This window comes from Papio anubis, chromosome 11 (genome assembly GCF_008728515.1).
Source record: "Papio anubis isolate 15944 chromosome 11, Panubis1.0, whole genome shotgun sequence".
Classification (NCBI taxonomy): domain Eukaryota; kingdom Metazoa; phylum Chordata; class Mammalia; order Primates; family Cercopithecidae; genus Papio; species Papio anubis.
In genome coordinates this window covers 15,345,163-15,372,445 of record NC_044986.1, presented here as the reverse complement: position 1 = coordinate 15,372,445, position 27,283 = coordinate 15,345,163, and the positions used below count along the sequence as shown (strand labels likewise).

Sequence of the window (27,283 nt, the reverse complement as noted above, 5' to 3'; positions counted from 1 at the left end):
AAAAAAAGAAGAAAGAAAGAAATACATAAAGTTTTAGGCCGGGTGCAGTGGCCCATGCTTGTTATCCCAGCAGCTTGGGAGGCTGAGACAGGAGGATTGCTTGAGGCCAGGAGTTCAAGACCAGCCTGGACAACACAGCAAGACCTTATCTCTACAAATAATAAAATTAGCTGGGAATGGTGGTACATGCCTGTGGTCCCAGCTACTTGGGAGGCTGAGGTGGGAGAATCACTTGAACCTGGGAGGTAGAGGCTGCAGTGAGCCATGATTGCGCCATTGCACTCTAGCCTGGGAAACAGAGTGAGACCCCGTCTCAAAATAAAAACAAAGAAAACCCAAAATAAATTTTATTGGGGCACAGCCAGGCCTATTTGTTTACATATTGTTTATCACTGTTTTTGTGCTACAACAGCAGAGGCGTGCAGTCACAACAGAGACCCCCACGGCCCACATGTCTAGCCTTTTACAGAAAAAGTTGCATAGGGGCTTGCTTGGGCTTTGTAGGCAGCAAGGTCAGTTTTTTTCTCAACTAAGTGTACCAGTTGTGTCATCTTGAGAAGTAACCCAGTTCCCTCAACTGTAAAATGGGATCATGATAATAATAGTAAAATACCCACTTTATAGTGTTTATGGAATTCAACAATGCTTATACATCCTTATCACAGGACTCTCAAAATTTGAGCTGTAACTTTAGTTATGATGATGACAGAGGGTCCCAGAGTTGTCATCATGCACCTTTTTTCTTTGCATTTAAAACTGTTTTGAAGAGGTGATGTTAAAAATATTTAACAACAGAATGTCGGGGCACTGTCCAACAGAGAGGCTGCCGTATTGTGGCAGAGTCTCAGAGGCCCTGCTGAGCCAAGTGTTACCGCTTGCTTGGCTATAGAGTTGTTAAATTTTTTAATGATTATTTTTGGCCCAATTCATATTAACCCCAGTCAGGAAAGGGGACCCTGTAAGCGGTCCAGGAAGAGGGTTCAATTTTTTTCTACTGAAATTATAATCACCATTATCCCAACACGCTGTCTTCCTCAAGAAAGGTCAGATCGGGGATGGGTCATTTGGCTGATCTGATAAAGGAATTCTGGGTACAGTGAGTTGAAGTCACTGGGTGACGACTCTCTGTAACTCAGCAGTTTGATGTGCCGACGGGACCAGGGACCCGTTTCTGGATTCACCGAGGTATTCAACTGTGACTACTGAGTACCTACGTGCAAGGCACTTTGGAGGGAAAACCTATCTCAAAGGGCTTCCCACCTTCCACAGGGGTCACCAGTAGTTGTCCTCAGAAGTTTCTTGTTTGACTTGCACAGTATTTTTTTTTGTAAATTTAGACAAATGTTTTTAAATCCGGAGATTTTATTTAAAACTTCAGGTTTTTAACCTCTTTGGAGAAATAAAACCAAAAACCTCAGAAGCTTTTTTGACACCGGGCCCACATTCCCCCTACCTGGCCACATTCTGCTGGGACAGCCCCTGCCCTATTCAGACAGAGAACGAGCTCTGTGAGTCACCAACGCCGTCACCCGCCCTTCCTGATGTCACACAGCCAAGCTCCCTCGATTATGTCACAGACACACAGGGGTGTAGTGGGGAGGGAGGGCTCTGGGGTGGGTGGGTGACACTTCTTACTATGTTCCCTTGGCAAGTTACTGAATCTCCCTGTGCCTGAGTTTCTTCCCCTGAAAAATGGACATATTAAGAGTCCTTATCATATGTTTGTTGTAAAGATTTAAAAGGATAATAAGAACAAAGTGAACAGTCCTTGGCACATAGTAAATGCTGAATAAACAGGACTCCTTCTCCTATATTCTCCTGTAAGATTCTAGGAGATGAGGACAATTGGAACAGCCTGCCTTGCTAGGTCATTTGCTTCAACCATGAAATGTAAACTGAGCATTTGGAAAACACCTTCGATGACTCCAGTTCAGAGAAGGATCCTTGGGGTTTCTTCCATAGTCTCTGCCCCATCCTGTTCGTGGGCCCCAAATACAAACAGCATTTGTATACGAATAGTACTCAGAGGGGAGGAAGCAAGGCAGACAGAAGCAGGTCCTTCTCTTCTCTTGGCAGAATTGCCCAGGAGTCTCCCGGAGGCCACGTGCAACTCACTATGGAGAAAGAACCCAGGGTTCATGGTAACCAGCCCACTCCCCTAGAGTCAGACACCACCAGCAAACTGACTTGGGTGAAACGTCCAGGAAAAAAGCCTGGAATGACCAGTGTTACACATCAACTAATCCGGGATTCATACATATTCAGAAGGAAAGTGAGTGAAAAACCGGCGTTTCAGACAGCTTTACATTTTCAAATTAAGTTAATAAAATAAGATTTCCAATGTAATGACAAATTAATTCTTCTTTTCATAAGTTTATTAAAATAAGCGTCTCCTATCTTCTAACTAGCGCTGACATATGCTTACATAGATACATCCTACCCAGTAACCTAATCTCCCAGCAATCTTGAAGCAATTAACTCCTTCTAATCTTGAGCTAACAAAGCCCACCACGCCAAAGACCCCTGAGAGCGCCCCTCAGCAGCCTCCCTCTCCTGCTCAGAGCAGCCCGAGCTGGGTCCGATGAAGTGGCCCAGAGTGGTGATTCGGCTCAAACAACCAGATGAGTCATCACAGATCATAAGATCTTCATTAACTCCTTCTTTCTCTGCTAATTAACACAAAAAGAATGAGTTGAACGTCTGACAGGCAATGACTGACCCACTGCTTGGTGGTTAATGGAATGCAAATGACATCTAATGAGGGTCTCTCCTGGTAGCGTGGGCAGCTGGCCTGCTATTTTTGTTGTGGATTTTGTTGTGTTGGAGCTCCGTGAAAAGAGTTTACCCAATAATTTAAACTGCAGCTGAGTTTGTAATATAATGTCCATGAGTTTATGTATGTCTGACACATGGCAGACTTAACTTAAGCTGTTAACCACGAGGTCTAGCTGAAAATACCGCAATTCAGGGGGAGAAATACGGCTTCAGATCCTTCCAAATGAAGCACAATATTTGTTGATTGAGTTAAGTAATGCATTTTGGATTTTGTTTTAATGTGACAGTGGCAAGCATGTTGCTTTTGGGTTGGGGGGGTGGGTCCTGAGCATAACCTTTGCAATTTATTATAGCTTAAAAATGTCTGCAAAACCGAAGTTTCATCACCTAAGATTTATCTGAGAATACAAAGAGAAAAAACAGCCCGACTATGATTTGTGTGCTGTCAATAAAATGGTGATTCAATGAAGGGGATTTCGGCAATGAAAACAATAATACAGATCAAAGAAGAAATCTTATTGTCTGTTTCTAGCTGTTAATCGGCAGATTTTATAAACAAAAGCATGATTTTTAAAAGGTTTCTATTAAGATGCATGCTTCTTTACTCCATCTGCTATCATTCCCCTCACCTGGGTAGGAAAGGCACTTCTAGTTGAAATTCCAAACTCTCTTCTCAACTCAGATCCTTAGAAACCTTCCTTTTTACTAACGAATTGGCAACTCACTCATTGAAGAGACCTGGTGTTGCCCAGTATTGATCCATACTAAAGCCTCGCTTAAAAACAAAAAGTATAGAATGGCTATTGTGAAATTCAAAGGAATTATCACTCTATGAAACAGATTATCTGAATTTGGACAATATCCTGGCTCATCCCACTTTTGTGTATTCATTTTTTTCAACAGCTAGAATCCACTGGTGCCTATGAGTAGTTTGAATCTGCTGTGCATTCTATGAAGTTTCAAGATTAATGACAGTTGATCACTTTCTAACTAGTGGGAGGGAGGTAGTGAAAATTATTGGTTGTTGCTTGACAGTTGTAAGGAGCTGCCAGAAAGATGATTTCTTCCAAATTTCAAACTTCTAACTCCTTCTGGATTTCAGGATCAGTCAGGGATACCCTTTTTTCCTTCTTCTACATAGAATTTCTCTAGATCCCAGTCTTGAAAGGGGTGAAGATATGTATCCTTTTCTTTATTCTTCGCTATTACTTCTTCCTGGAATCCCCTTTCCCTGGATCTTACCCCTACTTATCATCCAAGTAGGTCTCAGCTGAAATGACACTTTCCACAGATTGCATGGTCACCTGAGGCAGCCCCCAGTCCCCCTTGCTTCATCAGCCAAGGTTAGTTCATTCCCTGTCTTTGGTGTCTCTCCTGGTGCTTGTTCACTGTCTGGCATTCCACTGGCCCCTAAACTCCCTGAGAACAAAGACCTTGCTTGCTGTATTCCCAGGAGATGGAGCAAGGCCCAGTACCCAGTAGGGGCTCAGTCCATGTCTGCAGAATGAAGGTGGGGATGAGGGAACATGAGATGCTCCCTCCAGAGCCTGGACTTGTGCACCTCGGCGACTTTGCTCCTCTGTGTTCTTTGCCAAATTGCCCTCTCCCCTTCTCCCTCCTGGGAAACCCAGCTCAGGCTTCAAGACTCTATTGAAGGTGCTGTCGCTGTCTTCATCCCAGCCTTCTCCAGTCTCACAAAGCAGAATGTATATTTCCCCTCTCAATAGGTTTAAACTTCTGGCCACTGGCTTGTATGGATTCTTTTTTTTTTTTTTTTTTTTGAGACAGTCTCACTCTGTCACCCAGGCTGGAGTGTAGCGGTGCTATTCGGCTCACTACAAGCTCCGCCTCCCAGGTTCACGCCATTCTCCTGCCTCAGCCTCCCAAGTAGCTGGGACTATAGGTGTCCGCCACCATGCCTGGCTAATTTTTTGTATTTTTTTAGTAGAGACAGGGTTTCACCGTGTTAGCCAGGATGGTCTCGATCTCCTGACCTCGTGATCTGCCTGCCTCAGCCTCCCAAAGTACTGGGATTACTGACGTGAGCCACCGCGCCTGGCCTGCTCGTATGGATTCTATATCTCTCTGTCTCCTTGGCTAACCTGTGAGCTCATAGAGGCAAGAAACTTTGTCTAATTCTACTTTGAACTTTTCACACACCAAGCCCAATGTCAGGAATTTAAGTCTTCAAAAATAAATAAATGGAACAATTAAACTATCATTCTATTTTTAAGGAAAAGGCCTTGTCTCTCATTAGGGAACTCTACGATAAGTAACCATAACAGAGAGCACACAGTCCTTTCAGAGAGGTGGCAGGAATACACACAGGTCACACGCTTACATACTTAACCTCTAGTCCCCATAATGCTCTTCAAAACATCCCCATTTGACAGATAAACTGAAGCTCCAAGAAGTTAAGTAACGTGCCCTCTGTGCTCAGGTAGTACAGTGGTGGGAATCGAACCCATTTTGAAATCAGGTCAAACTTCATGCTCTTCTTGTCAACTTTGAGTATAATTTTTGAGCTTTAACATTAAATCACCATTTTGATGGCTTCTTGTGAGAAATTCCTAGCGGGTGTGAATTTCTATATTGATTCTGTCTTGGCTGTTCAACTGAAGAGAGAACGTGTCTTTCCACAGGGGGCAGACAGAGTTGGTAAAACTGAGTCATTGGTATGTGTGTTATTTTAAACTATCCTTTCCACAAACTTTAAAGCATCCAAGTTCCTCATAGTTGGGTAAGAAAAACGCAGGAGAGGAAGAGAGGGAAAAAAGCAAAGAGATCAGAAAGGTGTTCTACACTGTATAGGCTAGTGATAGAGTGTCAGTGATTGCAGACATTTGCATGAGATAACTGGAGGCCCTTAAAACTCTACCAAATTCCATGTCTTGGTGTCCTCACCTACAACAGGACCTTCCTAGCACCTGACCCAACCAGTTCTGTGGGAATCTGGAAATGGAACATAAAAGTGACATTTTAAGTAGAAATGCCTTTAAAGAAACATTTTCAGTAATTATGAGGCCCACAGTACCATTACCATCACTTGGCTAGCCCTTTCCAAACTTTCAAAAAGTCTTTGGAAATGTTTTCAACCAACTAAGCAGCAGAATGCCCTGGGCAAAACCCATTTCCACCCCACGTGACTCTGGGGATCAGAAGCCCTGGGGTAGGCAGCTTGGAGCCACCACAGGTGATAGCACGAGTTTGCTGAAAACCAGTATTAAGCATGGAGGTAAGGCCAGGGTGGTAGCTCACACCTGTAATCCCAGAAATAAGGGGGATTGCTGGGATTACAGGTAGGAGGATCTCTTGAGTCCAGGAGTTCAAGACCAGTCTGGCCAACAGAGTGAGACCCAGTCTCTACAGAAAAATTAAAAATTAGCCAGGTGTGGTGACACACACCTTTAATCCCAGCTACTTGGGAGGCTGAGATAGGAGGATCCCTTGAGCCCAGGAGTTCAAGGTTGCAGTGAGCTGTGATTACACTACTGCACTTCAGCCTGGGTGTGACAGAGGTGGGGAGACACTGTCTCAAAAAAAAAAAAAAGCATGAAAGCAAGCATGATTAGTGCAAGTTGTGGAGGGTTTCAAGGTCTTCACAGATGACATTTATAAACATGGTGAGCTTCAGAGGCATGGAAAAAATGCATTTCAGAGTTAGATACCTTAGTTGGGTTGGTTTTAATGATCAAACAGGCATAGTGGGCCCACAGAGCCTTGGGTTAGTCAGCAGCTCCCTTATTTGCAAACTGGTTAAAAGTATGAAAATGGTACCCATGGGCATTATGTTCTAGAAGAGATATTCATGGATCCCCACCCACTCCACTTTAGTTGCCATATGCCCACCCCAGGAACTTCAGGCATGAGTGACATGGAATTCTCTGGGCACCAGCTCTGCTTCTTTCTGCCCTTTCCATGCATAAGGTCTGAGAGTGAGAAAAATGGAGTTAATTTGGTTACCAATGACATCTCATTAACACCCCCCAAGAAAACCTGTCATTATAGATAGATAACCAAATTGTACACACCAAGTAGGAAAATGTGAATTATATGGCAACAAGGCATACACTGCTTAGAGATGAAAGACACTGAACAAGTGAGAAAGCCTAATCCCTAGCAAATACAAATTTTGACAATTGCATTTTCAAACATGGGCTGTTGAGAGAGCTCTGGAAATGGCATAAACTTAATATAAAGCTTTTCCTCCTTTTATTTAAATGAAAACATCCTTGTACATTCTATATACTTCGGATGTCACCAATTTTGGAGGTAATCTTTTAGGTTAAGTATGTTCCCACATTAAACTGATAATTATCCTTCCTTCTTTTCTTCTATCCCCCGACACTCAACACGCTGGATTTTTGCTTCATGTTTTATTTATGGGACAGAATTAATATGCAGATTCACAAAAACTTAAAAACTCATAATTATTCATAAAGGGCTTTAAGGTTACTTAGTACATTTTTATGAAACTCTGGGTTTGTGGGAATGTTGAAAGTTGGTGGGAGTAGAGGAAGGTTAAGTCCTAGAATGAAGAGTGATCTGAAAATGATCTAACTCTTTGAATAAAAGTATTTGTCGGTATTCCTAATCTATACTTAAGTGAATAATGGACATCCATAACCTTGTAAATATATTCAAGACTGGCCTGGGAACAGAGAAGATTTGCATATCCAATGCAAACAGCCAATGCAGGAAAAAATGTCTAGTTAGGAATCCTTGATCATTAAGCAAATGTAATAAAGGACCGAGATTTTTCTTGGTTTCTGGCCATTTTATAGTGCTGTGTGCTTTTACAAATAGGCTCAAGTCTAGAAAAAGTTAACACCCATTAGAAATGAATATGTTCTATTTCTTCTGGAAAAAAAAAAGGAGAATGAGATGGTCACTGTGGATGGAGACCACCACTGTAGCCTTAGAGAATCAGCTGAAGGGCAAAGAGCATCTGTGACTGTGGAGTCTCTAAAAACCTTCCCTGACCTGATAATGGCTCTTCACTCTGCTGACAGTTAAGAGTATATTGATGGGGAAGTCATCTAACTGAACAAACTTTGGGAAATATGGTCTAAAACCATTGATCAAGGATGTGTTATGTTCTTGGCATGGTCTCGTTGGAAGCATCTGGAAATGTTCGACAGTCAACTGCAGGTTGTAAGAAGCTTATTGGTGCTTGGGAAATTCCTCTTTACAATGGGGTGGGGAGGTGGGGAAAGGAGATAGAAAGAGCATGGGCCAGGCACAGTGGCTTATGCCTGTAATCCCAGCACTTTGGGAGGCCGAGGCGGGCAGATCACAAGGTCAGGAGTTCGAGACCTGCCTGACTAACATGGTGAAACCCTGTCTCTACTGAAAATACAAAAATTAGCCGGGCGTGGTGGTGCATGCCTGTAATCCCAGCTACTCAGGAGGCTGAGACTGAGGCAGGAGAATCACTTGGACCTGGGAAGCGGAGGTTGCAGTGAGCTGAGATCATGCCACTGCACACTACAGCCTGGGAGACAGAGCAAGACTCTGTCTCAAAAAACAAACCAACAAACAAACAAAGCATGACTTCTTGTGACTAGACCTAGAATTGAATCTTTGTCCTAACACTCACCAGCTGTGTGATCTTGAGTAAGTCAGCTAACCACTTGGAGCTCATCTGGGAAAAAAAAAAAAAAAAAAAAAGGAAAAGAGATGTCTACCTTAAAACAGCTGTGCTATAAAATGAGATAATGGCTATAAAATACCTTGTACCTATCTGGCACATAGTAGGCACTTAAGAGATGACAGCTTTTTTTTTTTTTTTATCTGAGCATGCTCCCTGGGCTGTAGGCTTTTCATTGATGTCTTAGCCTTAAGTGCATGGATGTACTCACACACAAAGGTGTGGGTCTACAGAATCACTGTAATCTTTGCATTAAATGCAGTGATGGCTAAATAGAATAGGTGCTAATTTAGTTTTATCACCTAGTGTATGTTACATTATTTGAAATAATATTATATTTACCAAAGGCTTACAAAACAAAAAATATATAAAAATAGAGCTGCCTTCACAATTAGAATCATTCTTCTTGAGAGAGAAAGGAGAAAGAGCAGCTTTTAGCAGCTTTACCTCAGCTTTAACATAGAATGTCTGTCTCAGGCACCCTCCGAACTTCGTTTTTTTGTTTTATTTTGCTTTTTTGTTTTGAGACCAGGTCTCTCTCTGCTGCCCAGGCTGGAGTGCAATGGCATGATCATGGCTTACTGTAGCCTCGACCTCCTGAGTTCAAGTGAACCTCCTGCTTTAACCTCCCAAGTAGCTGGGACCACAGGTGTGCTCCACTGCGCCTGGCTAATTTTTTTTTTTTTTTTTTTGGTAGAGATGGGGTTTCACCATGTTGCCCAGGCTGATCTTGATCTCCTGGGTTCAACTGATCCACCTGGGCCTCCCAAAATGCTGAGATGACAGGCATGAGCCACTCTGCCATTCCCCACACCTTATGTTTCTCATCAGAGATAATATAATATCATATTTGACATCCTTGAGGCTTTTTCTTCAGAAACATGTACTTCTTGGTAAGGGTTAAGGTAGAGAGGGGGCAAAGGAGGAAATGCAGGAATATTCCTAGTTCATTTGGGGTGAGCAGGACTCTGTCCCCCAAGGATATCCAGCTGTACAAGCCAATTTTTCAGATGACTCAATAAAAATACTGATAAATATTTAAGCCTCTTAAATACAGACATAACCTACAGACCTGACAGTTTAAGCAATGAGCTCAATTGATTTCATGAGAATAAAATATATGAATAAGACCTCGGATATCTCAATTGTTCACTGAGCAAGCAGAAATGTCATGTGTCTGGCTTTTACCCTCCTTCCCCTTCCTAACTGGAAATGGCATCTAATGAAATTTGCATAATCCTGAAGATTAATGCTATAAAATGTGCTATATTATTACTTCAGAGGGAATATGTGGAATTTTTATAGCTATATTTGATTAACCTAGATTTAAAAATATATGTATATGTATGTGTGTGTATATATACACACAAATATATCCCCACCCATCTTCAGCCAATTGTCAGCTTACTCTTGCCATAGACTGAAATACTACTTTAGTAGACTTTTGAGAAGGCTAGTCCTATCTTAGTTTTGAAGAATTGACCCATTAAGCTTTGGGTAATTGACATATCAACAAATTAAGTCAATATTTCTACTACCCAGCTACTGTACCAGGGACCTACTAGCATGAGTTTCGATCTTGTTATTTGGAGACAAAAGTCTCTGTCTTTTCTCCATGATCTCTCTGTAGAATGGAACTGCTGATAAACCTTCCCAAATCTCTCATTCCGAGACTCCTGCCTGTGAGACCCATAACTCTTCCAAGGGCTTCCTAAATGCTCCTGTTTGGTTTCCTCACTGGCTTTCCTTCCTACTAAACTCCCAGCAGCTCCCCTTTCCCACGTGGTTGGGTTAGATGGCATTGCTCCATCTCCATGTCTCTTAGACTCACAACCAGGGTGTCAGCTTTGAGTCTTACCCAGACAACTACTTAGACACATCTCTCACATCCATCCATTCTCCCCTCTCCTCTATCCTGGTGCTTGACACAGGCTCCCTTCAAGTCCTGCCAGGACTCTCTATGTGGGCTCTCTGATCCCAGCAACAGCCCACAGCTACTTGTAGAATGATCAGTCTCGGATGTCACCTTCACCAGCTACCCTTCTCTCCTTCTCCACCAGGAACCACACAGCTTAAGAGAGAGGAGTTCAACTCTCTGCCTGGTTTTCAAGCTGCCTTCACCACACCCAGCCAGCCTGACTTCCTGCCACTCACTCCTCTCTTTGTCATGTGATGTAATTTGTAGACGCAATATCTTTTCCATTTCCTGTAAAACCCAGGATGATGCCATACAAAGGGTAGGTTTAGATCTAACACGTCCATCTGAAGATCATAGAGAATAGTTTTATATTTTTAATGTCACGACTCACACCTGCGTCCATTTTCCTTGAGAAAAACGGAAGTATGAAAATGACCAAAGTCTTCTTCAGGCATCATTCCTAATCCAGGTCCCCACCCCCAAGATGATCACTTTAATATTTGTGTGTTTGTGTGGCAGAAGGAACTGTGTTGCCTTCCATGCCTTGTTCTATCTATATTGGGTGTCTGTGTGTGTGTGTGTACACACATCTCACAGGTTTTTGGTGTGGCTGATGTGGGGAAAATGTCTCCTCTTTCTTTGAAAGACAAACGTGATGGATTTCACAGCTTGAGCCACTTCCTGTTTGAAATTTACTAAACAGTTGGTCAGTGTCTTTGTAATCCTTCCTCCAGTTTTGCTCTTAACAGAAAACACATCCTAATGCAATGTCCTAATGTCCTAATGCAATGTTTACGACATTATAGAAAGTGACAAGGGGGTTTTTGTTGTTGCCTGTTCAGGGGATTTGTTTTTCCATTTCAAATACTAACACTATAAAGTGTGGTACATGCCTCTGGAAAGGCTGGATTTACTGCCAGCCCTACCCACCCCCCACTTCCCAACATGTTACAAGAAAGTGATCTGATTGGCTAGTGTTTGAGAGAAATTATTTGTGCCCTGATGAAGTGCTCAATAATGCTGTGGTTGGAACCAGAGCTCTGGATCCCAGAATCAGCTGGCTCGTAGGCACCCGCCTCTCTAACCGACAGCAGTGTCTTGGAATTTAATATACTTTCAAGTGAGTTTTAGTATGTGTGACATTTTTGAGCCAAAAACTGAGTTCAGAGAAATGTCAATTTGGTGAGACAATTTTCAAGATGTGCTGTTGTATCTTAATGAGATCCTGATCTCAGAGGTAATGTAGCAGCTACCTCCTGTTTAAGGATGCAAATTCCTTGATTTTCTTTGAAATCACAGTAGTTAATGAATTTAGCTAAGGGGAGAAGCCCCCCTCAGCTCACAAAAGGTCCCACATACCATTGGTAAAATTGAGCTAAATATGTTCAAAAATGTTACCCAGTACTTTTCCTATCAAAAGTCATCAAGTTACTTCTAGTGCCCCAGAGTTTTAACTATCCCAAAGGAAGGAGCTGACAGTGATAATATCATTCCCCCAAAAGTGTTGGGCTTCTGTTTATTTTCAACACAGGCAAGCTGGTAAGTGAAGTTATCCTTTAAAGGGGTGACCCTTTTAATGGTTCTGCTTTATCTAGAAGAAAGTAACTCTCTTACACTTGCTTCACCTCAGCTCCCCAGTCCCTGACCCAATTGACATACCTGGGAAATAGTTTTCACCCACATTGTCAAATCTAGTTCATTGGTTCGCTGCTTGGAATGAGAGGTGATCTGAGGCCATACCTGGACTCAGAGGAGATGAATGTCGTGATTGATTCGTGATGTCTGGGGCCATGATTGGTGATGTCTGCTAGGGAAAGGACTAGAAAAAACTAATCTTTCACGTTAAACATCTCTGTTGGTTTTCATGACACTCATTCGTAAATTCACGCACTCTTTACCCCTTCTTCTTTTGGATAACAGAGGAAAATGACCCTGGTATTTCTGAGTTTCTCTAGAAGGACTCTTAAAAAGCCAGGGACCCAAGGATTTCTAAGAGTGATCATTACAGAAATGATAGAGCTGAGACAGAAAGAAGTTGTGTCCAGGAAGAACAGGAAAAAGGTTTCTCTCGTTTATTGGAAATGCTGGTGCCTGCCCTCTCCGTGCTCTCAGACTTCAGCTTTCCTTAGGAAAATGTCTTTAAACTCCCTGTTGTTGTACACTAAATGAATCTATACCTTAGCATTTGTGAAAATATTTCTCAAAGGGTGTTCAGTAAAGGAATTGCCTAGGCTGTGTCTAGAAATGACAATTCAGAAATCCATGTAAGACCTTCTGAATCACATGCTCTGGGGTAGAGCCTGGGAATCTGAATTTACTAACTCCCCCAGGAGGGATCAACTATGTAATTTGTGGAGGCCAGTGAAATAAAAATTTGAAGCTCCTTGTCAAAAAGTTATTAAGAATTTCAAGACAGCCACAGCAGGGGATTAAACCAAGCAGGGGCCCTCCTAAGAGAAGCTGGCCCTGGCCCAAAGTTATTCTGATGTGTACTAAACTTTTAGAACACTGAGCAAATATCTCATGCACAATAGAGGTGAGATAATTCAGTTCATGCATCCACCCCGAGTGGTGCTGATAGGAAGAGGGCAGGGGAATGTCAAGTGAATGTCCCATCCCCATTCTAATACAACACTGGAGGCCTAGAATTTCTCAGCCTCCTCAGCACCTATAAGAGTTCCAATATTCACATCATTTAAATGGTTTCTGAAATCTCACCTCTCCCTTAAAATTTTCCAAGTTGACAACATGGAAAACTCATGACCATTTCCATGCTATCCTCCCTATCTCTTGACTCAGTGAGTTGCCTAACTAAATACAGAACTAAATAGGCCAGGCACAGTAGTTCAGGCTCGTAATCCCAGCACTTTGGGAGACCAAGGCGGGTGGATCACTTGAGGTCAGGAGTTCAAGACCAGCCTGTCCAACATGGCGAAAACCTGTCTCTACTAAAAATATAAATATTAGCTGGCTGTGGTAACACACGCCTGTAATCCCAGCTACTGAGGAGGCTGAGGCAGAAAATCGCTTGAACCCAGGAGGTGGAGACTGCAGTGTGCCGAGATTGCGCCACTGCACTCCAGCCTAGGCAACAGAGTGAGTGAGAATTGGTCTCAAAACAAACAAATGAACAAACAAACTAAAGCCTGCAACTCAGCAGGACCATCAGGGAATTATTAGGAAGCCACTTACACATCAATTTCCAGCTCATTTGCTGGACTGTTAAGTATAATCTACTACTACTGAAACCATTCACCATGGTCCTTTCCTCAGTGTTCCAGCAGATGGTCTGCAGTTCAAGGCTCAGCCAGCATGTTTATGAACTACCCCTGTGATGAAACATTGGTTCTTAAGTTAATAAGTATCTTCCATGATAGAAGCAGCAGATACAGACTTCTAAGACACACACTTCTCTTACTATCCAACCATGTCTTGCTGTTAATATTTTTATCACTTGTGTATTTTTTTTCTAAGCCAAGCTCAGATTTGATTATTACTTTATCCATAGTCCTTTAGTGGCACCTTAGTGCCTACTGAATAAAATGTCCTCCTTAGTCTGGAATTTGAGACCCCATGCAGCTTATATCTTACATGGGGAGACAGACAATAAAATGTAAACCACAATGTAATTTCAAATAGTGGTTAGAGCTATTGAAAAAACTCAGCCTGCTAAGAAAATAATGAGAAGGGGACAGGCAATTGCTTTCGATATTGTACTCAGAGGTGACCTCTTTGAGGAAGCTCATCAGTCCATAATATTTAGTTTGCAAGTGACAAAAAGCAAATTCAAACCAGTTAAAGGAAAGAAAGGAAGGGAGGGAGGGAGAGGGAGAGAGGATGAAATTGAGAAAGACACAGAGCAAGACAGAGTGACGGAGAGGGAGCAAACGAGGAAGGAAGGGAGGCATGGAAGTAAAGGAGTGCCTCTTTCTCATTGGCTCCAGAATGACTTCAGGGGCTGGCCCTGATTGGCTTGTCATAAGTCACATGTCAATCTTTGAACCAATCACTGTGGCCATAGCTGTCATGTGCCTTCAGCTTCGTGGAAAGGGTTTGGCCTCTTCCTCCAAAATCTTAGAGACGGAGGGGTACAGGCTCGTCCTGTCAATGAAGATTTGGATTTTTGTTATCACAAGAAATGGAGAGAAATGTCCAGAAGACATACACAACATAGGTCTTGAAAAAGTCAGTCGCGAAGAGTTGAGTGGGAAGGAACATTCCAGACGGAGAGAGTGGCAGGAAAACTTGGCACATAAAAGAAACCAGTAGAAAGTCAGTGTCTCTTAAAGCGTGGGGAGCCAGGGGGCCAGGGTACCGGTGAACTGAGATGAGTTTGGAGAGAGCAGCAGGGGTTAGATCGCTAGAATATTCTAGGTCAAAAGCGCAGAACCCATTATGACTCTTCCTTTTCATAACGTGAGACAAATTTCTTTGGAGATCTTTTAGGTATTCTCCTCTTATGTAGATTTACTAAATTTTTGAGATAGCAGCTACTCTGTTCCAAAAGGGACGTACTATCTTTACATTAAAAGTGGCACAACATCACGTGCTCACATTTGACTTGGAGATGCCTGATGCTCAGTAACCAATTATTTAAGAGGTTTTTGTGTTTTAAGATGCAAAGTGTAATCCCAGCACTTTGGGAGGCCGAGGCGGGTGGATCCCGAGGTTAGGAGATCGAGACCATCCTGGCTAACACGGTGAAACCCCGTCTCTACTAAAAATACACACAAAAAAATTAGCCAGGCATGGTGGTGGGCACCTGTAGTGCCAGCAGCTCGGGAGGCTGAGGCAGGAGAATGGTGTGAACCCGGGGGCGGAGCTTGCAATGAGCCGAGATCTCACCACTGCACTCCAGCCTGGGTGACAGAGGGAGACTCTGTCTAAATTAATGAAATAAAATAAATTAAGAAAAAAAAAGATGTAAGGAATGTATCACTTTGTTACTGTTTAGACTGATTTATACCCTCCACAGTACGGTCTTCTAAATTTTCACAAAAACTCTAAATGCATTGCAGTGCTGCTAAGATTTCTCAGATTCAGCCAGAACAGGGACATTTTATTTCTTGAGGATATAAAAGTGTGCTTGTGTTAGCTGCATTTTGAAAATTATTTAAAAACTTCCTTATAAGTCAAATTGAGCCAATCTGGATTTTAAACATTTGCTAAGATGTTAGCATTTCATCTGTTTATTTCTTAATATCTAGCCAGATTAAAGTCTTTTCATCCCAGATAGCATGGCTATGCATTGAAATGAATGAAGGGAAACTGACTTGACAACGTGTGTGTGTGTTTTTTCTTTTTTTTTTTTTGTCACCAATCAGATCACGCTTTTCTTATTAACAGAAAAAATGCTTATATTGAAAACAATGAAGAGAACACAAAAGAACAAAGTTGTATGTGACTGACAGTGGGTTTCCTTGGGAGCTGGCTGGGGTAACTGAGGACTCCTTGCACAAATATGCCAAGCATGAGAGGGCTGAGCTAGCAGACCCTAAAAGTTGGCATCACTTCATTCATATCATATTATTACTTTTTACCCGTCATATTCCCACTGCAATGCTTTTGCCAGTTTCCCTTTGAACAAGGCAGAAGCCCCACAGTAATCTATTACGAGTTTTTTCTTCACTAGAGATTTATTTTGGTTTTGTTGTTGTTATACTTCACATAACAGATGTTCTGGCATTTTTTCACATAATACCACTGTCAGTCTCATGTTATCCTTAAAACCCTACAAAATTTTAGACAGTCCCTCTGAAATAACTTCCTCCTCTTTGGAATTTTATCTTCAAGCAGGCCTTTTTCTCACTATTTGTAATGGTATATTAAAATGAAAACTATGTAGAAAAAGAACGGTTTATTCATATGTTTTATAACTTTGAAATTAATTGCTGTTGAAAGATAATTACCCCAATGGTGGAGTCAGAGTGTCTACAGATCTTCTAAAAGGGAATAAAAATATTCCCTTGATTTTTCTACTTCTGCACCCAGTTTATAAGCAGGACTTTGTAGAGACAGTAGACTCACTTAAGGCTGTTCTAAAGACAAGTTGTAGGTCTGGTTTTAATCAGGTGTGTTTGCGCCACAAGTGCCCAAAACATACCCTCTGTGTCCTTCTGGGAAAGAGGCATTGAGAAGCTCTTATTTTAGATCCTTTAACTTGTTAGACTAAAGATGCTACCACGTGGGTCATTTCTCTGGTTGATGTCCCTTTGTCCTAGATGCACTTTCAAGACTAAGATTCATATACCGTCAGCCTAGTGATTGGTTGTTAGACCTGGAAAATTTCAAAGCAGCCTAGATGGTTATTAAGAGGCTGCAGGCCATCTTCCTTGGGGGCTAATGGTGTATTCACCTGGCTCTTTGTCCTCAGGGTTCCTTGCTGTGTTTGCTCTTCTGTCACCAAAGGGAACCAGTACAATTTAAAGTATTCTCTGATGTGCTAAAAGCCTCTAAAAAAGATGGTTAAGCAAACAAAGCATTCACTTGCCTTTCAAGCCAGCCTGGCCTGAAGAGCTGATTGACAAAATTGATGATCCTTAAGGAAACATTTCCTCCTCATCAGGTCATTTCTCAGCACAAAAGATCCAAGGGCTCCTCAAGGCCCACAGGTTAAATTCCAAACTCATCATTCAGCCATTCAATGAACTGGCATCAGCCACTCACTGAATTGGCATCAGCCTTAATCATTTCCCACCTCTGCCCTCTGAACGGTCCTTCAGTCACACTGTTCTACTCATGAGCACAGCTGGCTGAGCCCAGGATGTTCTTTTTCTGCCTCTTCTGTTATTCTATCTGTAGCCCATCCTGGCTACTCTCTTGACCTCAGGCACTTCTTGCCAACATCCCTTTCATAGTGACTCTGTGTCAGTTAAGATTCTTTCAGTTGTGAATGACAAAAAGTGCAAACCAAACTGGGTTAAAAAAATAAAAAGGAAGGAAGGGAGGGAGGGACAGAGGGAGGGAGGGAGGAAAACTTTTGATTCTTGTAACTGAACAGAGTTCAGGATGATTGTTGGCTTGATCCAGGGTTCAAATGCTGTGCCTGGGACCCAGTTTTCCTTTCCGTTTCTCAGTTCCATATCTTTGATGTTGAAATCATTCTGTGGTCCCTCCTAGGCATAAGGTGGCTGCCAGTAGCTCCCAAGATTCTATCCTTCCATCTTCCCATACAATAGGAGACAGGGAGATTTTGGTGCCACATTCCCAGCCAAAATCTCATTGACCGTGGAGAAGACAATGTGATGAGCTGATTGGCTTGATTTGAGCCACATGTTCCAATCACAAACAGAGGGTGGAGTCAAATCCTTCAGAAGCACAGGGACTAAGGGGTGGGGTGGGGGGTGGGGAGCTGTCACTTTACAGGGGAAGAAGACAGAAAGAGTACTGTTAGAAGAGATGTGAATGTCCCCTAGAGCCTTGCCCCCCTACCCAGTTGTTGGCTAACTTGAGGACAGAAATCTCAGCTGCTATTTTAGGTTGAGCACTATACCCTACATCTAACAAGTACTTTATGATGGCATCAAGAGATTGAGAATTACTCACGTAAACTTTTTGACTAATATCGCCAAAGCCAGAAGAAAATCAAGACGTTTTAAACAATGGCTAATCAAAACCTTGCCTTGATGATTCTTTTATTTTGACTGGCAAACACCATCCAGCCCCCAGTGGTTGTTCCTGTAGACACGGGCTCTGTGTAAGCACATGTTTCAACAGGTGCCTGAGGCTGCCACAGCAGATGGCTGGGCAGGATGCTGGTGGTTTCCCCAGATGAAGTTTCCTTTCACTGTGAAGAAGCCAAACCCTGTTATTCTGCCTACTGTCCTCACCTCTAAGCTGTGTCCTTGAGAACAGACTTTTTTTTTTTTTTTTTTTTTTTTTTTTTGGTTTTGTATTGATTTTTGGCTGCTTGGGATGCTGGCTTATTCAGCATCTCTGATCTTGGTAAAAGGATGCATTTTTCTCCCTATGATGAAAGTTAATTAGGGCCGGGTGTGGTGACTGATGCCTATAATCCCAACACTTTGGGAGGCCGAGGTAGGCGGATCACCTGAGGTCAGGAGTTCGAGATCAGCCTGGTCAACATGGTGAAACCCTGTCTCTACTAAAAATACAAAAATTATCCAGGTGCAGTGGCACGTGCTTGTAGTCCCAGCTGCTTGGGAGGCTGAGACAGGAGAAGTGCTTCAACCTGGGAGACAGAGGTTGCAGTGAGCTGAGATCATGCCACTGCGCTCTAGTCCGGGCAACAGAGTGAGACTCTGTTTCAAAACAACAACAAAAACAACAACAACAACAAAGTCGATTAGAAGAGGAAGAAAAGTTCTGTACCTGGGATTCTAGAGGCTAGAACAATAACCTTTATTTACTTATTTAATAAAATATATCTGGATTATGAACTGAGCTAAGCTCTAGGAAAATAGAGGGAAGCCAGAAGAGAAATGGTCCCCGCCCCACTGACTTTACAGATGGGTTGCAGGAACATACACTAGGCAATTACCTGTGACCAGAGCACACTATCTTCCCCTTTTGTGCTCTTACTATGTTTGCAGTGATATACTAGTGCAGCAATTTGATTAACTGCTGTTTCCTCTTCTCGTTAGGTTCCACAAGTCTCTGACTCTTTGTGCCTTGGATCTATACCGTGAGCAAAGTGCTCATCACTTCTACAGTGCTTAAGGAATATTTGAAATACCATTGACCCTTGAACAACACAGTGTTAGGGGCACTGCCTCCTCCTCCCACCGTGTGCAGTCAGAAATTTGCATGTAACTTTTGACTCCCCCAAAACTAATAGCCTACTGTTGGCCAGAAGCCTTACCAATAACATAGACAGTTGATTAACACATATTTTGTATGTTACATATTTTATATACTGTATTATTATAATAAAGTCAGCTAGAGAAAAGAAAATGTTATGTTATTATGAAAATTATTAAGGAAGAGAAAATATATTTACTATTCATTAAGTGGAAGCAGATTATCATAAATGTCCTCATCTTCATTGTCTTCTCATTGAGTAGGCTGAGGAGGAGGAGGAAGAGGAGGGGTTGGTCTTGCTGTCTCTGGAGTGGGAGAGGTAGAAGAAAATCCACTTATTGGGACCTGTGCAGTTCAAATCCATGTTTTTCAAGGGTGAACTGTATTTTCTGATTAAATGAAAAAAATGAATGAATGAATGTCTTATTCTAGACATGCCATAAACCTATCTTATTCACCTCCAACATTGTACCTGAGCTGAAATATAATAGAATGATTTTTTAAATTATTTGTTTTCATAATTAAATATGATAAAAACCTTACCTAACCTTCTCTAAACGCTGATTCTTATATTCAAAAATGATCAATCCTAAGCATGTATATTTTTAGAATCTGTAAGAAAAGCCCTATCATTCTTCACCTCGAATGTTTCAATCTGTTTTAGTGGGAAGCAGGCAGAACAGATTTCATTCATTCATTCCACAAATACTGATTGAGCACCTACTAAATGCCAGGCACTGCTGTAGGACTAGAGACCATGGAGTAAACAAGATTCAGGCCCTGCCCGTGTAAATTTCTGAGCATGCTGTGTGTGGGAAGTGTGTATGTACATGGAAGAGTGTATTTATTTCTTAGGGCCACCGTAACGAATTACCGAAACTTGGCGACTTTATTCTCTTGCAGGTGTGAAGTCTGGAGGTCTGAAATCAAGGTGTTCACAGGGTTGCTCCCCCTGGAACCTCTGTGGGGGACTCTGTTGCACACCTCTAGTCTACTTTGTGGCTGTTGCTGGCAACCCTGGGTGCTCCTTGGCTTGTAGACACAGCACTCCAATCTCTTTTTCTGTCTCCATGCAGCCTTCCTCTCTGTGTGTCTGTCTCAGGTTTTCATCTCCTTTCTCTTAATGGCACCCATCATTGGATGCAGGGACCACCCAAATCCAGGGTGATCTCATCTTGAAATCCTTCACTTAACTACATAGGCAAATCCTATTTTCAAATAAGGTCACATTCACAGGGACAGGGGTTAGGAGTGACAGGGGTTAGGAGTGAACATATCTTTTGGGTTGTATTAGTCCATTTTCATGCTGCTGATAAAGACATAACCTGAGACTGAGTAATTTATAAAGAAAAAGAGGTTTAACGGACTCACAGTTCCCTGTGGCTGGGGAGGCCTCACAAGCATGGTGGAAGGTGAAGAGCACGTCTTACATGGTGGCAGAGAAGAGAGAAAATGAGAACCAAGCGAAAGGGATTTCCCCATATAAAACTATCAGCTCTCATGAGAATTATTCACTACCATGAGAACAGTAGAGGGGAAACCACCCCAATGATTCAATTATCTCCCACCGGGTCCCTCCCACAAGTGAGAAATATGGGAGCTACAATTCAAGATGAGATTTGGGTGAGGACACAGCCAGACCATATCATGGAGGGATGCAATTCATCCAACCACAGGAAGTCTTGCTGAATTTCACCACCAGTCCTCATAATGTTGATTTCTTGTTCAGTGGCCGTTGGTCCATTTTCTGACATCGTGCCCTCCTGGCCTTCCTCCTGTGACCTGCTACTCAGACCTTCCCAACCTGGCATGCCCAAGCTACCCTGGTTCTGGGTCCTGGCACCCTAACCAGCCAGATTCAGACAGAGGGAATGCATACAGATAACAAAACCAGTGATCAATGAGTGAATGTCTCTTAAAATCTTGTGAAATGAAAGAGTGAAGTAAAATTTCCATTGACAGAAATCACCTTGAGGCCTTAACAAATTTTGTTCAATGGCCCTGGCTTCAAAGGAGAGACATGACCAAAGGAATTCTGGCAAAGAATTACCAGATTCTGATGTATTATTTGACACTGCACTACATTTATAAATTAAAAGACAGCAGACAACATCTAGAAAAATTATCTACAGTTGAGATGTAGGAAGAAAGCTGTGATCAAATTTCTGAAGCTGACCAGGACCCGACACTGAGATGTCAGATAAATTAGGCACCCACATCAGCTGTGGACCTCTCACCTAATTTAGAGAAGTGATATTCACAAACATTGTCAATATTTCCGAGTTTACAATCGCACCTTTGACTGTTGACTTAAAGCATCTAGTTTGGTTCAGGCTACTGGTGATGTTTACACTTTGGAATCTATTATGCATAGAAAAATTAGGGATTATCTTTGACCTGGGTACCACATATTCTTATGCAAAAGTAAGTAAGGTTATTTATTCATTTAATCAATTCCATATGTTTGCTATCATCATCACCATGTAGAGCAGATCTGATTTTTGCTGAGGTCAAACCAACATCGTCCTGTGCATGGGGATCCTAGGTCTGATTGGGAACACAGATGGCCTGGTTGGCATTCAGACAGCAGGAAGCATTTCTGACTTTTGCCACACAATGGAATTTTTTTTTTTTTTTTTTTTGTCCTGAGAGGTCATGTGCCATTCAAAAAGAGAATCAGGAGAAGAGTTTTCTTCTTTGTTAAAGAGGAATGCTGGGCCTAATGTGTGGGAAACATTTGACTTTGCATTTTCTTTTTAGCTCTATCTGGGGCATATGGAGGAAGAGAACACAGACATTGGTGATGAAAAACCCCGTGAGTATTTTGCCACAGGTAAAATTGTTACCCAAGACATGGCATTCAGTTCTACAAAATCACACAAAATACAGTGCTGGCTGTGTTCCAGATACTGAACAAGGATCTAGTGATGAAAATGTGAATTATTTATCCATCTAATCCTCAAGGAGTTCTGAGACAGACACACACATACAGAGAATATCCACATATGTACTAGATATAAGGGCTAAGGGGATTCAGATGAGTTGATTCTGTGGGATTGAAACTGGGATGGAATAAAGGAGAAGAAAGGAGAAAAGGTTCAGAGAAGCAGTGTTTAATCTCTATTTCACAGATTTAGTAAAAGTCAATAACTTAGGTGAGGCAAGTGGACATATTCCACGTGGAAACAAAATGACATAAGCAATGCAAAAAAGGCATGACGGGTTTGGGTTCTTAGGCATCACTGAGCTTTTCATGTGGCTGGAGTGCGGGGTGCATCGTGCAAAGATTGGGGGTGGGACACCAGGGTAGTGATTTGTTAAGGAAATATAGGGGTAATAAATGTGGATTTTGAAAGACTCTTTAAGAAAAACTATGGATTTAGAGATCCTTTCTGCAGATGACAGAGAACCAGGAAAGACATTAGAACAGAAATGTAACATGATCAGAACAGCATGTAAGAAAGGTGGCTTAAAAGAGGAAAGGATGGTGGAGTAGGGAGATGCTGGGAGCAGATGACCTAGTAGGAGGCTATGACAATCATCCAGGCATTTGAGGACTAGGTACTAGGAGACTGGGGCAGAGATGGGGAGGTGATGATTTGGAATTTGTTCATGTTGAGTTTCATTGTGGGGAGTGGGAAGCCCATGCCCAGCAAGCAGTGGCACCCAGCTCTGGAACTCAGTGGGGACAGGCTCTGTCAGCTACATCAATGTCTCTTTGAATGTCATTCGATCCATACAACAAATATTTGTCAAACATCTAGTATGTGTCAGGTACTCTGCTAGGCACTGGGGATTCCAAGATGAGGAATGAATGGATTCTCATGAGGCCAAATGAAACTCAAGAAAAAGAAAAGAGGAAAAATTGTTTTCTTCTGTGATGATTAAAGAAAATATCTTGCAATACCATTTCCTAGCTATTAAGGTAGCTTTTTACATTTTTCCAAATGACATAGCCCCAAAGCCAACCAGCTTGTACCTACGCTGTGGGCACCTTTGTTACTGGCTACATCCCGTGCCTGTATAGCCTCCACTCAACATTTGCCATATCACTGCCTGCCTGCCACTTTGGCTGAATTCTTGCTGTGTTTGGGAAATTCTCAGCTCTGTGGGCCCTGCCTCCTTAAGCAGGAGTCAGACACTTCAGCCTCCACCCCATGCCACTCCCATCTCCACTGCAGACAGAGCTCAAGCCTGGCTCTGGCCTCCTTCAGCCCAGAAAACTGAGCAACTGAAGCAGGATGCCCTGCATGTCCAAGATGCTGATGAAAGGGTGACAGGGGAGACAGGCCAAGTCCTGGAGCAAAGCTGGCACTAGAAGGGCAGCGGCAGGGCCATGGCATGGTTCCCACCAGGCCAGCCCCTGATGTCTGCAGAGAAGCTCTGTGCTCAGTGGGGTTCGGGCAATGCCATCGCATAATGCCAAACGCGTTAAGGCCAGCTAAGTGTCCAGCATCTGGGGGGATGGCTCAGGCAGTTAGCATGGCCCATCAAGTAGCAGGGAGTCTCATCGAGCCATTATGAGGAGAATTTTGAAAACCCTGTGGAAGTGTGGGAAAAGTCCTTCAGTGGTATGTCAAATAAGTTTAATCTGTTAGAACAATATTAATACCATCCTGGAACATGCAAAATGCATATCTGTGAAAGCTTTTACCAAAACAAGAAATTAGCCTCTTAAGATGGTAACACTGTGGGAGCTGTACTTTTTAATATCAGAAAAACCCTTCTTTGATGATCACCGCTCCCTTGGCCTCCACACTTGCATTGGCAGGAAGCAAAAGGGAGCTGCCACTGGAGCCCACCTCTCCCTCATGCATCTGCCTAGTGGTCCTGTACCTGCCCTGGCTGACACCATCCCCCTCCTTCCCCTCTTCAGCCCTCAACACTGCTCTGTTGCACCCCCAGAACTCACAGTCAGCCATCTTCAGCACCCCTTCTACATCCTCCACCTTCCCACTCTCACTGGACCAAGGACCTCCACGGAGAGGCTGGTTCCATTTCCACAACCTTCAGGCGTGTGGGCACAAAAACAGGTTGGGAGATGAGATGGGGAGGGTGGGGTCAATTCTCTTGTGCTTGCTTATATTTTCTAAACAGGTAAAAGTGAAGACAGTGGAGGATGTACTGGAGATTTGAGGAGAGTAGAATATAATGAGAGGTGTGGATCTTTTTGTCAAAAGCTCATACAGACATGTATATGTGCACAGGTGAGTACACACACACACACACACACACACATAGAGAGGACTGTACAATTTCAGGGAATCCTTAGAAAGCCCTGCTAATCAGAGTCTCTGGGAACTAAGACTAAGAATCCCTGTCCTAGAGGATAAAATATCAACGAAAACAGTACACATAGGAAAAATCGGAGCAAAAAGAAAATTCATGGAAGAAAAAATAAATATAAACAGAATGATGGAGGTGTTGTATTGTGCAGCCCCAATCAGTAAAAGTGAAAGTGTTTAACACCTTTGTGAAAGATAAAGCCTCTGATTGAGTTAAAAAACGAAACCCAACTCTCTCCTTTTACGAGACATATAGCACCACGCCCCCAAAAAATGACAGCATACGTAAAAAGAAAAGTAGAAACAAAAATGTAATGAGTAAATATCAAATAAAATAAATCAAGGATAAAATATTAGTCTCAAAGGACAATTTAAATCCCAAAAATTAAATGAGGAAATGGAGGTCATTCTGTGTTGGCAAAAGTAACAATCCTTAATATAACTTCTGCGTTCCATTTTCTTCTTCAAATAAGCTACCTTTACTAGACAGACAAGAAAAATAATTTGTAAAGGCTTTGTAGTTTGTAAAACACCTTCAAGATTGTTTTTAGAGTTAAAATATACAGTAAAGTTACCTTGGTCACGTACCTTTAACGACTAAAAATTAAAATATAGAAAACAAAACCTATTAAAATACAATAAGCAATTATCAACTAATTTTTGGATTGGGTGTTTTTAACATTGCCACTCTTGGTTGTTACCTGATTAAGTACATTAAAAATCAATAAAGAAAAAGCACTTCAATGATAAACTCAATAAAGTTGAATTGATGGCTATATATCTTGTATCTTTAACACAAAATTTGGCATTATACAATCTGAATAAAATATGTCTTTTATGGATAAAAAAGTGTTGGAAAAATATAAGCAAAATGTTAACAGTTATCATCCCTGAGTAATGTGATTACTTGGGGGAAGCATTTTCTTTTTATTATTTTCTGTACTTGTCAAGTGTTTTTACAATTTGTAGATCACCTTTATAATTAGAAATAAGAGCTAATTTTTTTAAAAAAGAATTCTAGAGGGCATTCTTTAATATCCCTTTTCTTGGTTCAAGAGACCTCAGTGTGAACATTTTTTTTCGTGCCAGGAACCATGTGAAAGTTATATGGAAATTTTTGCCAGCACACCTGCAGTGGAGGGCTTAAGTTGTTTTCCAGTTTATTTTTCTCTTTGTGGCATGTCCAGTAGTATTTGGAAAATTCTTCATTTTCATCTGATGCAGAAATTATTCAAAGATGCCAATTTCATGGGACTGCTCTCTCTTTCTACATCCCGGGCAGGAGTTCTCAAAACTGTAAATAGCCATTCAAAAGAGGAACACTGTTTTTGAATCATCAGGCCGTTTGCAGGTGGATGGTGAGTTCCAAGCCTAGGGAAAAATCTCGTGGGTGAAGAACTTCTGCAGGATATCATATGGCATAGCCAATAGTGTAAGAAAATTCCAGAGACTGACGAAATGGTAAACAGGGAAAAGAGCTGAGAATTCTCCTCCTTGTACTTGGTTTCTTTGTGGCCAGTCTTTACCAGAAGAAAAGAACAGGTGCAGGGGGAGTGTCCCCTCAGAGTACGCTGGTTGTATTCAACGTCTTTTCAACCAACACCAATGAAAGAAACGGGATGCAGGGTGGATTCAAAAGCAGAAAGCAAATAATATGATGGACTATTTCTCAAAAGATTTAAGAACAAAGATCCTCCCTTCCTCCCTCCCCACAAGCAGAAATCATAAATTACAGGTGGACATTCCGAAAGCAACAACTTCTTAATTCAAATTAATTTTTACAGAGTTGGCCACAGAGATTTGGGTACATTAGTTATTTAACGACAACTGATTCCATCTAAAAGGTACAAAAAGAAGTTATATATTTCTTCACAATAAAGAATTTCTCTATTGCATTGCAGTTTCAAAGGCAACTGTATATTCAGACAGATTCTGGAGGGCGTGGGAAAAATTGACGAATGAAACCTTCATGCATGATTATATGGTAGCAGCAGTAATATGTGGTACATAGGTGGAGTGTATATTTTAACCAACTCTTTCAATATTCATGAGACTTTTCGCAGCATCATCATACATCCCAGATGCTGGATGATCAAGGATACTACCTAGGAGAAAAACATCTGGATGACTCCCTGCACTGAGTCAAGTAAATCATTAATCCAGTGGCTCCCAATCTTCTTGAACACAAGGACAATTTTTTTTTCACTTCAAAACCCTTCTTCAATATAATAGTTGTAATTTTAATGCAAGTTCTTTGAAAAAATACATTAAGACGAAAAGCTACTATGAATTTAGTAATGAAATTCTGCACAAACACATCTATACCTACTTCAAGAAGAATTGCATTTGTCCAATGTTTAGTAATTTGTGGGTCTGTAGACAGTACGTTTAGACAGTGTGGATTCATGGACCTCTTGTAGTATTGCTGTGGCCCTGCCAAAGTCTATGGCCTCAGGAAGACTCTGAACTAAATCATTGTGGTAGTTACTAGTGATTTCCCCAAAAGATCAGCTTCTCTTCCTCCTTGGTACAGGGTAGGATTGCACTTCCCTGATGCTTTGCATTATGTAGAACCATGGGACTTACCTAGGCTGTTAAAATGTGAGTGAAAGTGACATATGCAGCTTCCTGGCAGGAGATTTTAAGAGTCAATAAATGGTTTGCCCTTCTACTGGCAAAGTTCTAGCAGTCAGAGGTTCCACTGACCAGTCTCTGACTGAGAATGACCTAGAGGAAAATCTCCAACCACCCTGGCCATACTGAAATGATGATGGAGCATTAGTAGAAATAACTGTGTGTTGTGTTGGGATGTTAGGGCTGTTCATTACTGCAGCATAACTGGGCTGATCCTGACTTGCACAGTCCTTCAGGGTGAAATTATTTGTTCTTTGTGGT

The 27,283-nt window shown here is 41.9% G+C and overlaps 1 long non-coding RNA gene across 5 annotated transcripts in view; it reads right to left on the bottom strand.

Annotated features, from left to right (window-relative positions):
• The window catches only part of LOC103887762, a 69,101-nt gene that overhangs the window by 11,697 nt on the left and 30,121 nt on the right, over positions 1-27,283 (bottom strand). For 4 of the 5 annotated variants that reach the window (XR_002524464.2, XR_004176884.1, XR_004176883.1 and 1 more), the window contains 2 exons: positions 19,303-19,492; positions 8,375-8,419 (listed from right to left, as the gene is read on the bottom strand). This is a non-coding gene — a long non-coding RNA (uncharacterized LOC103887762). Of the gene's footprint in view, positions 1-8,374; positions 8,420-19,302; positions 19,493-25,262; positions 26,494-27,283 lie in introns of those variants that run through there. The other variant, XR_004176885.1, reaches the window with a different exon arrangement.